General features: G+C 59.9%; 1 pseudogene; it reads right to left on the bottom strand.

The window, feature by feature from the left end:
- Positions 1 to 684: 684 nt before the first annotated feature.
- Positions 685 to 12,142, bottom strand: LOC127033089 (antigen-presenting glycoprotein CD1d-like; annotated as a pseudogene).
- Between the last annotated feature and the right edge of the window lie 2,006 nt (positions 12,143 to 14,148).

Here is a 14,148-nt window from a genome sequence, read left to right as displayed (position 1 = left end):
CGGAGGGTAGCACAAGGAAGTGTCAGAATTCCGGGTCAGGAGTTCATCGATTTCTGCTGCGTTTCTCAAGGGAGTTTGATTTTGAAAAGGGGAAGTGGATTTGTTTCGGAACTAGAGGGGCACTGACTGATTTTCTGGCACTTCACACTGTGTCTGCAACTCCCTGCCGGTCCAGGAGTGTGTGGGACTAGCGAGGAGACCTGGAGGGGAGGCAGGAGGGACATCTGTAGCTCAGACTCTGAATGGTCTGACTCAGGTTCATGGGTAGCCAGGAGCTGGGATTAGCCCCACACTTCCTGGACGTGGGCTGAGAGAGGGGCAGGAAGTTCCTGGGTCACTAGAAAACTGGATTCGAGCCTGAAGGGAAAATTAAAGCAAACTGCTGTGAATCAAAATTCGTGTGAAACCCCCACTGGGGACTTGTTTCCTGGGCTGCTGGCCCCATCCCGGGGCCATTCATCTTTCTTAGTCCCCAGGCAGACGAGCAATCTCAGGACCATGCAGCGCAGAGCCCCCGACCCCACCAGCGTCTTGCCCCGGCAGAGTCAGCCTGTGCCTCTGTGGAAAGAAGGGCACAGCTGGTTTAGGCTGAGCTGAGCCTTTCCTTCCCCTTGCGCTCTCTGCCCCCAGGGGTGGGGTAGGGCTCTGACCCAGGCCCATTCCCCAAGGGGTGCCCCTGCAGGCTCAGGGGCTGCCCCACACCCAGAGGCTCTTATCCCAGTGCACGGCGATGGGGCCCTGCAGGCTGATGTGCTTCACCTGGCAGGTGTAGACGTCCCTGCGCCGGGGGCTCATCTCCAGCATCACCAGGATCTGGAAGGTCCAGTCTCGTTCTGGAGCAGCTCCGTAGACACCACCCCGGCTGTCTGCTCCTGCCCGTTCTTTAGCCACTTGATCTCGATCCCCCCAGGGTAAAACCCCATCACGGAGCAAAGCAGCAGGTCGGGGTGGGGCTCGGACCCCGATTTCATGGGGGAAACTTTCACCTTGGGCCGAACTGGAAGAAGAGGGAGAGAGAGAGATGGGAAAGGAGTGAGAGACAGAGCAGGACTCGGGGAGACGAGGTTCCAGCTCCAATTTTTACAATCTTCCTTCGGAGCATGAAGAGATCATCACAGAGCCGGGTGAAAGTACCATTGTTAACCTTTGGTATCCCCCATTGTCCCTGTCTGGGGGACACCTACTGGGGTGGGTGGGGTGAGGTCCCACAGAACTGGGGAAGGGCAAACCTTGCACCTGTCTTTATAAACAGGAACAAAGGGGACCTGGGGAATTACAGACCAGTTCTTGTAAATTGGTACCTGGAAAGGTACTGGAACAAATTATCAAGCAATCAGCTTGTCAGCACCTGGAGGTAATAGAATTAGAAGGACTAGCCAGCTTGGATTGGTCAAGAACAAATCATGCCAAACCAGCCTCATTCCTTCCTTGGACAGGGTTACTGGCCTGACGGGCAGGCGGGAAGCAGTAGACGTGATGGATCTTGATTTTAGTCAGGCTTCAGACCCAGTCCCGCGGGACGTTCTCGTAGGCCAACCAGGGAAATGGGGGGGCTCGCCGGTAGATGACATGACAGCCATGTGGGTGCACGACTGTTTGAAAGTCCGTACTCAGCAAGCAGGAGGGTGTATCTAGCGGGGTCCCCCAGGGCTCAGCCCTGGCTCCAGTGCTAGTCCAGAGCTTCCTTAACGGCTCGGATAATGGAGTGGGGGGCCCTAGAACAGTAACTCCACATAACCCCGCGGGCACTGCGGCTCCCCGGTCCCGTCAAGTGGCTGACGGAGGCTGACGGACGTGGCTCTGTTGGGTCAGGCTGTAGAAGCTCCCACTTGAGGTTCCAGAGGTTGAGGATTCAATTCCCCTGGGAACCACCCACACAAGATACTGAGTTACGCCCCCACTTACCTCTCCCGCCGTTCCCCCTTCCCCCTCCATCGTCCTGTGGGCCTGGCTACAGCATGTCCGGGGCTGGGCACAGCTTTCCTGCTGCGCTTCCCCAGAGGGGATGTCCCAGTGTCTGCACACCTGCGGCTCCTGGGTGCACTGAGCCAGGTGGGTTCTTAGCACCGTCACCAGCCGAGCCCCAGCCCCGAGGCAGGACGCAGCCAGCCCCCAGGGCTGCTCCACAGGGAAGGAGATGAATGAGGAGACTCGCCCAGATCACCCAGACCGAGAACTTCCCTGCCCAGCTCCGAGCACCAGCCCCCCGGATGCTGCTCATCACCCTGGGGGGCACCCCCAGGCAAAGGGCCAGGCAGCATCGGGCTCAGCTGCCCCCTTCCCCGAGTGTAGTGGGGAGCGGAGGGGACACAGGGTCCCAGTAGCCGCAGCTGGGCCAGGGTCAGGCATGGACAGGGCAGGAGTGAAGGGAAGCAGGGGAGATGCCAGGCAGGTCGGGTTAATTTAACCCTTTTGGTGCTGTCTCTGCCTGATCCACTCTGCCCCTCGCAAGCCACCATGCAGGCGAGGGGCACAGACCCCTGGGCAGAGGGGGGCCCAGCGGATGGTGCAAGGGCGCTTTCCAGTGGACAGTCCCAGGAATGAAGGTGCTGCCCCTGTCCAGGAAAGGCTGGCTCCTGCCCCAGACGCCCCCTGCCCCAGATGCCCCTTTCAGACTCCTGGATCCCCAGGCTGGAAGGGACTGTTAGGGACTTTAACCCAGAGGGCAAAGTTTGTTGTTTGACCGCGAGAGAGACAGGCAACACCAGCAAGGTTCGATTAAAAGCTTTTTATTGACAAGTACATGCATTAACAGAGAGCAGCTTGTTTTTAGAGAGAACCAGCCTTGCTTTTTACATTTTAGTATAAACCTATATAGACAGTTTTGTTGCATTATAAATTATTTACTGGAGCAACCCACCCCCTTTTTTTAACAACTAGAAACTAGACACCTTTAGTATACATGCATGCCTAAAGTTAGAAATGTAGGGGACTTAAAAACAAACAAGGAACAAAACCAGGGAGTGAAAACAAGGAGGCTGGGAAACTAGGGCTTTTATTAGTTTTTTGAGGGAGCTGCCCTAACACGGCACATTTGGTACTAAGCTAGGAATGCAGCTCTTTTTTTATTTTACTTTTTTTTAGCGCTTGTGAGACATGCTGCTGCTTCTCAGTGTTTTCCACTCAGGAATTACCCACAAACCTTTGTTAGCCTGACTTTGGTCAGGTTGGCATACCTGGTTTTGTTTGCTATATTTTTATTTAGGCCTAACAGGACCCTTGTGACCCTCTAGTCTGACCCTGTTCAGCGCAGGCCAGAGACCTGCCCCACAAGCAGATCACGGAGAAAAACAGTCGTGAGATAAACACCGTCTGGGTGGGGAATCCACCACAGCCCTGGGAATTTGTTCCACTGGTTATTTACCCTGTGAAACATTCACACCTTATCTCCAGTCTGAATCTGTCTATCTTCAACTTCCCTCCACTGGATCACGTTCTGCCTTTGTCTGGCACATGGAGGAGAAACATTATCCAATTTCTGTTCCCCCTGTAGGTACTTGATGGCCTGTAAACAAGCCATCCTGGGGCACAACCCGGAATGTGGGACCACTGTGCCCCCTTCGCTCTCCAGCCTGGGCTGTCTCTCACAGAGCTGGGCCGGTGACAAGCAGCAAACCCCTCCGGGTGCTCGGCGTGTGGAGCCTACACCCAGCTAAACTGCATGAATGCGCCCAGAGCCACTCATGCATCATACGCAGACAGGCACCAGCCTTGCAGCCCAGCACTCCAGCCTCTGACACGGCTCGAGACGCCCTTCGACCCTGCAACATCGTTAATTCGTCCGCCACGTCGACAAAGGGCAGTGAACGGGCGACTGACACCCCTTGTTAACCTGAGCTGAGGTTCTCTGAGCTCTTCCCCCAAACCGCGCTGGTTTAGGTAAAAGCTAACACGATTTATTAACCACAGAAAGCCAGACTGTAAATGATTATACGCAGAGATTGGGATCAAAGTTGGTTACGTAAGAAATAAAGACAAATTTGCAGTCTAAATTCTACAGACTCAGCAAGATTCGAATCAAGCAGTTTCTCACCTAACTGGCTGGTTCAGGCACTTTACAGGTCTTAGTACAAGGGGGAATTTCCTTCTCCCCTAGGACCAGTCTCCCCAGATGAAAGTTGTCATGGGGTCCCCAGGCGATGCTCTGGAACTGCTCCCCACCAAGCCAGCCAGGACTTTGGGGAGCCTCCTCTCCCTTGGAGCAGACTGTCTGCAGGGCAAGAAGCTCACACGTCTTCACCTCCTGGGTCTCTCCTTGGAGCATTCAGCATCCTCTGCCCCTCCGTGAGCTTCCCACAACGAGGCTGCCCCAGCGGGGTCCTGGGGAAGCCAGAGAGCCCTGCACCCCTACTTCGCAGTCAGACGTGACTCTCAGCCAGCCCAGTAACACAGAGGTTTATTAGCCGACAGGAACACAGTCCACAGCAGAGCTTTCAAGTACAGACAACAGGACCCTTCAGTTGGGTCCATCTTGCGGGGTGGGGAGCCCAGACCCCGGTGCTGGACTTCCCCTCATCTCCCCAGCCAGCTCCAGCCTGAAACCCTCCAGCCCCTCCTCGGCCTTTGTCTCTTTCCCAGGCCAGGAGGCCACCTGATCTCTTTGTCCCCAACCCCTTCCGTTGGCACCTTGCCGGGGAGGGGCCCAGGCCATCAGTGGCCAGGAGACAGAGTGTCGGTCATTCTCTGTGCAGACACCATCACACCTGCCCTCTAGGGCTCCGCAACAATCCCACCCCCTTATCCCACCACCTAGAGACTTACGAACTGTGAAGGGGAAACTGAGGCACCCACACAGTATTCAGAGAAAACATTAAGAACATTCCCACTTCGTCACACAGTCTTCGTAGTTGAAAGTCTTTGTTCTCCAAAAGATCTTCCAGGTGCTGAGCTGGGGGAGGTGGGAGGAGAGAGGCCACATGGGGATGTCACTGTCCCCCTGTTTTACTTTCCTCCAGCTGCTAGGCAGATCTTTGTTGTGTCACACTGGGCTGCCCCCACCCTGTAAGTGCCTCTGAGTCTGTCCTGGAACAACCAGGAGTCCGGCGGCACCTTAAAGAATAACAGATTGATTTGGGCATCAGCTTCCATGGGTAAAAACCCACTTCTCCAGCTGCATGGCATGAAAACGACAGATGCAGGTGTAAATATACTGACACGTGATGAGAAGGGAGTTACCTGACTGGTGCAGAACCAGTGCTGATTGAATCAGGGTGGAGTGGGGGTAGGCGGGGTGGGGGTTTGGGAGGAGGGGTGCAGTAGAGGCACAGCCTGGGGTGGAGGGGGGGTGTCCCAGGCCCTGCACCCCCCTAGGGGTGGCCCTGGGCAGAGTGTGAGCTCTGGCAGCCCTGATCTGGGGCCAAGTCCTGGAGTTGGTTCCAAAGAACTTCCTTTGGACCCAGTTTATACAGAGAAGCTTGTGTCCTGCTTAGCTGCACCGTAACCAGCCATGGTACTCAAGCCTTACAAAATAATTCTTTGACCAACCCTAACATATTGCAAAGCAATTCTCTGCCCAGTCACACCGCTCCGCCGTAGCTGATTTCAACTGGCAGAATTAATTCTGCAGTGACAGGAACAATGGAAGAACCAGACAGAGACCAGACAGGTAAACACTAGAGATGTGGGGACCGTACAGGCAAAACAGGAAAGGGGTAGAGATTTCACAACCACAACCATTGGTAAGTGACTTCTGGCCAGACAGATGCCACCACACAAAGTTTTCTTTAACCAGCTTGAGATCTGTTCCTGTATCTGGTGATGATAGATCCTATTAGTACAGGAGCCTTCTTAACCGCCGATCTCTCCTCTCTCTAGCGCTGCTGTGCTAATGTGGCTGCAGAAAATGGTCTCAGACCTTACAGCTGGGGGGCTGGGAGCCAGGACGCCTGGGTTCTATCCCTGGTATTGGAAGGGGAGTGGAGTCTAGTGCAGGGTTGGGTGAACTTTTTGGCCCGAGGGCCACAGCTGGTTATGGAAATTGTCTGGCGGGCCATGAATGCTCACGAAATCGGGGGTTAGGATGTGGGAGGGGTGAGGGCTCCAGCTGGAGGGGTGGGCTCTTGAGTGGGGCCAGAAATGAGGAGTTCAGGGTGCGGGATGGGGCTCTGGGCTGGGGCAGGGTATTGGGGTGCAGGTGGGGAGGTGAGGGCTCTGACTTGGGGGGCGGGCTCTGGGGGACCGGAGGATGGGACTGAGGGGTTTGGAGAGAGGGAGGGGGATCAGGGCTGGGGCAGGGGATTGGGGTGCAGGTGGGGAGGTGAGGGCTCTGACTTGGGGGGCGGGCTCTGGGGGGCCGCAGGATGGGACTGAGGGGTTTGGAGAGAGGGAGGGGGCTCTGGGCTGGGGCAGGGGATTGGGGTGCAGGTGGGGAGGTGAGGGCTCTGACTTGGGGGGCGGGCTCTGGGGGACCGGAGGATGGGACTGAGGGGTTTGGAGAGAGGGAGGGGGCTCTGGGCTGGAGCAGAGGATTGGGGTACAGGTGGGGAGGTGAGGGCTCTGACTTGGGGGGCGGGCTCTGGGGGGCCAGAGGATGGGACTGAGGGGTTTGGAGAGAGGGAGGGGGATCAGGGCTGGGGCAGGGGATTGGGGTGCAGGTGGAGAGGTGAGGGCTCTGTGTCACGGAGTGTGGGGGAGTCCGGCCCTGCACCCCTCTTCCTGGGACCCACAGTGACTCTCAGCCAGCCAGTAAAACAGAAGGTTTATTGGACAACAGGAACACAGGTTACAGCAGGGCTCGCAGGCACAGTCAGGACCCCTCCACCGAGTCCTTCTGGGCTTTCAGGGTGCTTAGATCCTAGCTAGGATACCCTGAATTCCGCCCACACAGCCCCAAGCCCAAACTCAAACTGCTTCCCTCCTGCCACTCCCTTCCTTTGTCCCCTTCCCGGGCAAAGGTGTTGACCTTTCCCCTCCCTTACCTAGCTCAGGTTACAGGCTCTGGCATCGTCCATCTCCTAAAGTCCTCCCCTGGTCTCCCATCCCCCACACAGACAGTCCCTGCTGCATCACAATCTGACTTGGGGGGCGGGCTCTGGGGGGCCGGAGGATGGGACTGAGGGGTTTGGAGAGAGGGAGGGGGCTCTGGGCTGGGGCAGAGGATTGGGGTGCAGGTGGGGAGGTGAGGGCTCTGACTTGGGGGGTGGGCTCTGGGGGGCCGCAGGATGGGACTGAGGGGTTTGGAGAGAGGGAGGGGGCTCTGGGCTGGGGCAGGGGATTGGGGTGCAGGTGGGGAGGTGAGGGCTCTGACTTGGGGGGTGGGCTCTGGGGGGCCGCAGGATGGGACTGAGGGGTTTGGAGAGAGGGAGGGGGATCAGGGCTGGGTCAGGGGATTGGGGTGCAGGTGGGGAGGTGAGGGCTCTGACTTGGGGGGCGGGCTCTGGGGGGCTGCAGGATGGGACTGAGGGGTTTGGAGAGAGGGAGGGGGCTCTGGGCTGGGTCAGGGGATTGGGGTGCAGGTGGGGAGGTGAGGGTTCTGACTTGGGGGGCGGGCTCTGGGGGGCCGGAGGATGGGACTGAGGGGTTTGGAGAGATGGAGGGGGCTCTGGGCTGGGTCAGGGGATTGGGGTGCAGGTGGGGAGGTGAGGGTTCTGACTTGGGGGGCGGGCTCTGGGGGGCCGCAGGATGGGACTGAGGGGTTTGGAGAGAGGGAGGGGGCTCTGGGCTGGGGCAGGGGATTGGGGTGCAGGTGGGGAGGTGAGGGTTCTGACTTGGGGGGTGGGCTCTGGGGGGCCGCAGGATGGGACTGAGGGGTTTGGAGAGAGGGAGGGGGATCAGGGCTGCAGCAGGGGGTTGGAGCATGGCAGGGGGGCGGGGTGCAGGCTCCGGGCAGCACTTACCTCCAGCAGCTCCTGGAAGCTCGGCACGTCCTCCCTCCGGTTCCTACGTGGGGGCGCAGCCAGGAGGCTCTGCACGCTGCCCCGTCCACAGGCACCGCCCCTGCAGCTCCCAATGGCTGCAGTTGCCGGCCACTGGGGGCTGCAGGAGCAGTGCTTGGGATGGGGGCAGCGTGCGGAGCCCCCGGCTGGCCCCACACGTAGGAGCCGGAGGGAGGACGTGCTGCCGCTTCTGGGAGCCGCGCGGGGCCACGGCACACGCTCCCCAGCAGGAGCTCGAAGGCCGGATTCAAAGGTCTGAGGAGCCAGATGCAGCCCCTGGGCCATAGTTTGCCCACCTGGTCTAGTGGGTTAGAGCAGGGGGGCTGGGAGCCAGGCTTCTTCAGCCACCAAACTGCCTGCTTCTGCCCCCCTCCCCCCACTGTAGGCCCTGCCTCCACACCAGGGGATGGGGGGGCAGGGGGATGAGAACAGGGCCCCATTCTGTCTCTGGCCCTTTCCCACCCTTCCCCGACCCCCCAGGTCAGCCCAAGGTGAAGGTTTCCCCCACGAAATCGGAGTCCCAGCCCCACTCCCACCTGCTGGTTTGCTCCATGACGGGGTTTTACCCCGGGGGGATGGAGATCAAGTGGCTGAAGAACGGGCAGGAGCAGACGGCCGGGGTGGTGTCCACGGAGCTGCTCCAGAACGGAGACTGGACCTTCCAGATCCTGGTGATGCTGGAGACGAGTGCTGCCCCTGACTAGACCCCACTCCCCTCCCAGTGCCAGGGATAGAACCCAGGCATCCTGGTTCCCACGCCCCAGCCGTGCCCACCCCCTTTGTGTACGTAGCTGGGCCTGACCCCTGCACCCAGGCCTGGCTCCTACAGCCCCAGGGGGGCCCGCTGGGCAGCCCCTCCCTGAAGGGTTTATTGAAGGGCACAGGCCCGCGCCGGCTCCCTGCGGATCCTGGATCCCAGCAATCCCACAGTGCCCCCAAGTGTCCAACGTGCCCCGAACATCCCAGAGGAAGGAGAATCCTCCCACCCCCCATCCAGGGCCCCAATCTCCCAGGGCCCCGATCCAGTCCTGCCCTTGGGGCTCTCAGCTCTGGAGCTGGGCACAGACCCAGCCCTGATTTCCATGTCCCCAGGAGAGGGGCCGATCCCCACGCCTGGGCTGGTGCTGCCGCCTGAGGCCCTGGACTCCCCTGGACTAACGTCCTGGTAGCTCCTGGAAGGAGAGAGCAGAGGGGATGGGTTAGGGGGTGTAACAGCCCCCCCACCCCCATCTCTCCCCAGAGGGAGGCGGACTCACCTGCGTCTGGTCCACCACAGCACCACGGCCACGGCGGCTACGGCCAGAACCCCCAGGGTGATGCCCACGGCCAGGCCGGGGCCCCAGGGCCTGCTCTGCTCTGTAAAACAGGGGGTGACACAGTGGGAACAGGGATATTCCACACAGATCTCTCCACCCCGTCCCATTCGCACTCCCCTTAGTCCCCACCCTGCTCCCTCAGTCCCAGTCCTGTCCCGTCCCCCTCAGCTCCTCCATCCTGCTCCCCCTGATCCATTGCCCAACTCCCACCTTCTGCCTCCCTCCACCCCAATCCCGCTGCCTGGGCCCACCCGCGTCCCACTCAGGACGTGCAAGAAAAGCTCCCAGAGATCACGACTGCCCCCCCCCCGGGGACGTGCACCTACCCCAGGGGATCAGCAGGCTCTGGCCCCCCAGGCTGCTGTGCTGCACCCGGCAGGCGTAGCTGTGCCCGGCGCCCGGCTCCACGGCCAGGGAGCTGTGCAGCTGGTAGGTCAGGTCCGCGTTGGGCAGGATCCCGCTGGAGTTCAGCCACCAGCCCGGTGCCACCTCCTCCCCGTCCTGCAGCCAGGCCACGCGGACGGGCCGGGGGTAGAAACCGGTGACCCGGCAAACCAGCAGTACCGGCGCGGGGGTCCCGGCTGGGGGAGGCACTCGGGCAAACACCACAGCGACCGGCTTCTCTGAGACAGGAGGAGAGAGATGGGGCGAGGGAGAGGGGACGATTCAGCCTGAGCCTCAGGGACTCACTAGCCAAGCCCAGCTCCGCTCCCCGGGGTCAGGCGTTGGCCCCGCTCTTCTGGCCAGACCCCAATTCTATCCCCTGCTGTTACCAGTAGTGACAGATCCCCCTTCACTTCCTGTCCTAAACTGCTGTGCAGTGCGGCTATGAACGGCTATTGCGCTGCACCCCAGCTATAACTGCATTTGTACACCAGGCAAGGGGTCCCTGTACAAACAGCCCTCTGCCCCACCCCAGAGGTGGCTGCATCTCAGTGAGCGGGAAGTGGTGACCAGCCTCACCTTGCCTCTCCAGAGACTCTCTCCCGTACTGGGCAAAGCTATTGAGCAGATAGATGCAAGTTATTCTAAAAAAAAACTGAAGCCTGGTGGACGCGCTCTTATCCCAGTTGAGAAGGTCCCGGGCGTTGAGTGCCAGCTTATCCTCCGACCGAGCGACCCAGGTGCCCATGTCCACGTCGAAACTCACGATGTCCTCGCCATTCCCCGCAGTGTCATAGAATCCCCTTGAGGTGCCGTTGGGGCGCAGCTCGCAGCCAAGGGAGCCCTGGATAACAAAGGAGTCTGGGACAGGAAGGGCAGGGGGACGATGATGGGGGTCCAGAGGTTACTGGGGGGGGCAGAAATAGAGGCCTGGTCCACACTACGCTGTTAAACCGATTTTAACAGCGTTAAATCGATTTAACGCTGCACCCATCCACACTACACTGCTCTTTATATCGATTTAAAGGGCTCTTTAAATCGATTTCTGTACTCCTACAAAACGAGAGGAGTAATGCTAAAATCGATATTACTATATCGACTTAGGGTTAGTGTGGACGCAAATCGACGTTATTGGCCTCATTATTTTACAGTAGCTACCCACAGTGCACCGCTCCAGAATTCGACGCTAGCCTCGGACCATGGATGCACACCACCAAATTAATGTGCCTAGTGTGGACGCGCACAATCGACTTTATAATATTTGTTTTATAAAATCGGTTTAAGCTAATTCGAATTTATCCTGTAGTGTAGACATACCCAGAGAGACTGGGCAATAAAGGTCCATGACAGGTGCAATGAGGATGTTTGGCCACAAGATGGCGGAAGGATTGTGGGGTGGCCCCGGCTGGAGTTAAGGGTAAGTTACAGTTTGTTTAAAATTGATTGTTCTAAGTGCTCTGAGGTTCATGTGCATAGTCAGATTGGCTCGAAAATCGCTGCGTTACATCGGGGCCTGAGGCAGAGCTTCTGGTGCAAATTTGGAGTCCTTTGGTCATGGGGTTGCTGAGATACAGACCCCCACCCAAATGACCTGCTTTCCAAGGCTCAGGGTATGTCAGGAAAGACCAGGATCCTTGGCTCAGGGAGCGGGACACGGGGCCCTTCCCCTCTTGGGAGTGCAGGCTACAATCTGGCCCCAGACCTGGCTGGCTGACTCTGGGGTGGAGAATGGGACACGGGTGTTTCCCCTCTGGGGGACGCCGGCTCCAATCAGCCCAAGGGCCAGGGACTGGCAGTCTTGCCCCCAATGACACACTCAGTGTCAGTTCTCAGCACCCCAGGTTGGGGGGCAGGGGGATCCCCTCAGACCGCTCCATACTCACAGCCCGTTCCCTGCTGCTGGGCTATTGTGTTCACAGTGAGGATGAAGTCGGCCAGGGAGCGATGGAACAGCAGCTCCAGGTCCTGCCACTGCTTCGGGGTCAGGCCCTGCTGGGCCCAGGGCTGCAGGAAGCGGATCTCGCAGGTGCCGCAGGCCAGGGAGTGGGTCTCCAGGTCGCCCAGCAGGGCCATCCCCACCGTGTCTGTGGAGCTGGCGTTGTGGAACTGGGAGGTGAGGAGCACCCGGAGGGTGATGATCCCTGGAGGGAGAGGAGGGGAGGCTGGGGGGGCAGGAAGTAAGAGAAAACAAGTGGAGAACAAAGCGGGTGGGGAGAGATTAACGAGTCTGCTGGGCTCCAGCGTCTCCGTGCTGACCCCTAACCTGCCTCCCCCCTCACCTTCACCCCAGCAAGGGTCACTAGCCCCGTGTGGTGCTCACCTCCCTCCCGGCCATGGCTTTACACCATCCCCACCCCACCCCATTAGCAAAAAGGGCAGGGGGGGTCCCCACTTACCGGCCAGGGCCCCCCATGCCCAGGGGAGCAGCAGAGGGAGCAGCATCCTGGCAGGGGAAGGGAGATCCGGGCTCTGGTGGGTGTCAGGCACTGGGACGGGGGGCCCCGAGTTGCCAATTTCTCTTGGTTCTGCCCCAGGGCACACGCCTCTCTGCCAACTTCTCTCTGTCTGTGTCTGCGCAGACCTGTCCCCGCAGCTGCCAGCCCCGAGCCAATCAGGGCGGGGTGAGTCGGGGAGCAGGGGCAGCGCGGGAGGGGGATCCCGGCAGCAAGGTCAGAACCAGGCCCTGTCCCAGGGTCAGTGTGTGTGAAACGCCCCCCCTCCATCTCCTCCAGCCTGGGGTGCCGCTGCTCCCAGCCCAGCCCCTAGCGCCGCCCTGGGGCAATGGGGAGCCCTGACTGCCCGAGGATGGCGCCCCACACTGCCCCCCCTGCTCCCTGCAGCCCAGCCCCTAGCGCCGCCCTGGGGCAATGGGGAGCCCTGACTGCCCGGGGAGAGCCCCCTGCTGCCCCCCCCTGCAGCCCAGCCCCTAGCGCCGCCCTGGGGCAATGGGGAGCCCTGACTGCCCGGGCAGACCCCCTGCTGCCCCCACCCCCTGCACCCCAGCCCTAGAGCCGCCCTGGGGCAATGGGGAGCCCTGACTGCCTGGGCAGAGCCCCCTGCTGCCCCCACCCCACCCCTGCAGCCCAGCCCCTAGTGCCGCCCTGGGGCAATGGGGAGCCCTGACTGCCCAGGGAGAGCCCCCTGCTGCCCCCCCCCGCAGCCCAGCCCCTAGTGCTGCCCTGGGGCAAAGTCCTGCTCCTCACCCCGCTGAGGGCCCCCCATCATGCAGCAGCAGCAGCCCTAGCCCTTGCACCCCAAACTTGAAGGGGGGGAAGTTTGACGGGGCGAGAGACAGCGCTGGGCTGTAGACAGGCTGGGTTGTTATTCTTGGGTTGCTGGGGAGCGCTGGGGCTGTGGACAGGCTGGGTTGTTATTGTAGGGTTGCTGGGCAGCGCTGGGGCTATAGACAGGCTGGGTTGTTATTGTAGGGTTGCTGGGCAGCGCTGGGGCTATAGACAGGCTGGGTTGTTATTGTAGGGTTGCTGGGGAGTGCTGGGCTGTGGACAGGCTGGGTTGTTGTTGTAAGGTTGCTGGGGAGCACTGAGGCTGTGGACAGGTGGGTTGTTATTGTAGGGTTGCTGGGCAGCGCTGGGGCTGTGGACAGGTGGGTTGTTATTGTAGGGTTGCTGGGGATCGCTGGGTCTGTGGACAGGCTGGGTTGTTATTGTAGGGTTGCTGGGCAGTGCTGGGGCTGTGGACAGGCTGGGTTGTTATTGTAGGGTTGCTGGGGATCGCTGGGTCTGTGGACAGGCTGGGTTGTTATTGTAGGGTTGCTGGGCAGTGCTGGGCTGTGGACAGGCTGGGTTGTTATTGTGGGGTTGCTGGGCAGCGCTGGGGCTATAGACAGGCTGGGTTGTTATTGTAGGGTTGCTGGGCAGCGCTGGGCTATAGACAGGCTGGGTTGTTATTGTAGGGTTGCTGGGCAGCGCTGGGGCTATAGACAGGCTGGGTTGTTATTGTAGGGTTGCTGGGCAGCGCTGGGGCTGTGGACAGGCTGGGTTGTTATTGTAGGGTTCCTGGGGATCGCTGGGTCTGTGGACAGGCTGGGTTGTTATTGTAGGGTTGCTGGGCAGCGCTGGGCTGTCTCACACTGGTCTCAGGATAACAGACATGCAATGACCATGCCCGGTTGGTGATGGGTGCAAATCGCCGCCTGGTGGGAGGGATCCCATATCAGGTGCGTCTGTTCTGGGGCCGGGGGGACCTCACTGTGCAGGGGGAGCCCCCTGCTTGCTTTCCCCCACTTGGCCCTGGAGGAGACGCTGCTTTTCCAGAGAGAATCTCCCCCAAATTCATCCTCGGGTGTTGGGCTCTTCCGTAAACCCTGAGTTCTCCCTAGAGTTAGTGACTTTTCGGTGTCTCTAGCGAGGAATTAAGTGTCCAGGTGAGACGGGACAGAGCTAGCGACTCTCCCTGCCAATTGCAGGGGTCAGAGAGCGGCGTTGCCAGTGTGTCTAGTCTCTAAATCGTTCTCCAGCTGCTCTGTAGCGTTGATGAAAGCCATTCCTCTGTGGCGCTACATCTTCCTCGGGCTTCTTGGGAGGACGGCCGGGGCTGGGTCCGACTCCTGCTCC

Source organism: Gopherus flavomarginatus, chromosome 12, assembly GCF_025201925.1.
Source record: "Gopherus flavomarginatus isolate rGopFla2 chromosome 12, rGopFla2.mat.asm, whole genome shotgun sequence".
Classification (NCBI taxonomy): Eukaryota; Metazoa; Chordata; order Testudines; family Testudinidae; genus Gopherus; species Gopherus flavomarginatus.
This window is presented reverse-complemented; position numbering and strand designations above follow the sequence as displayed.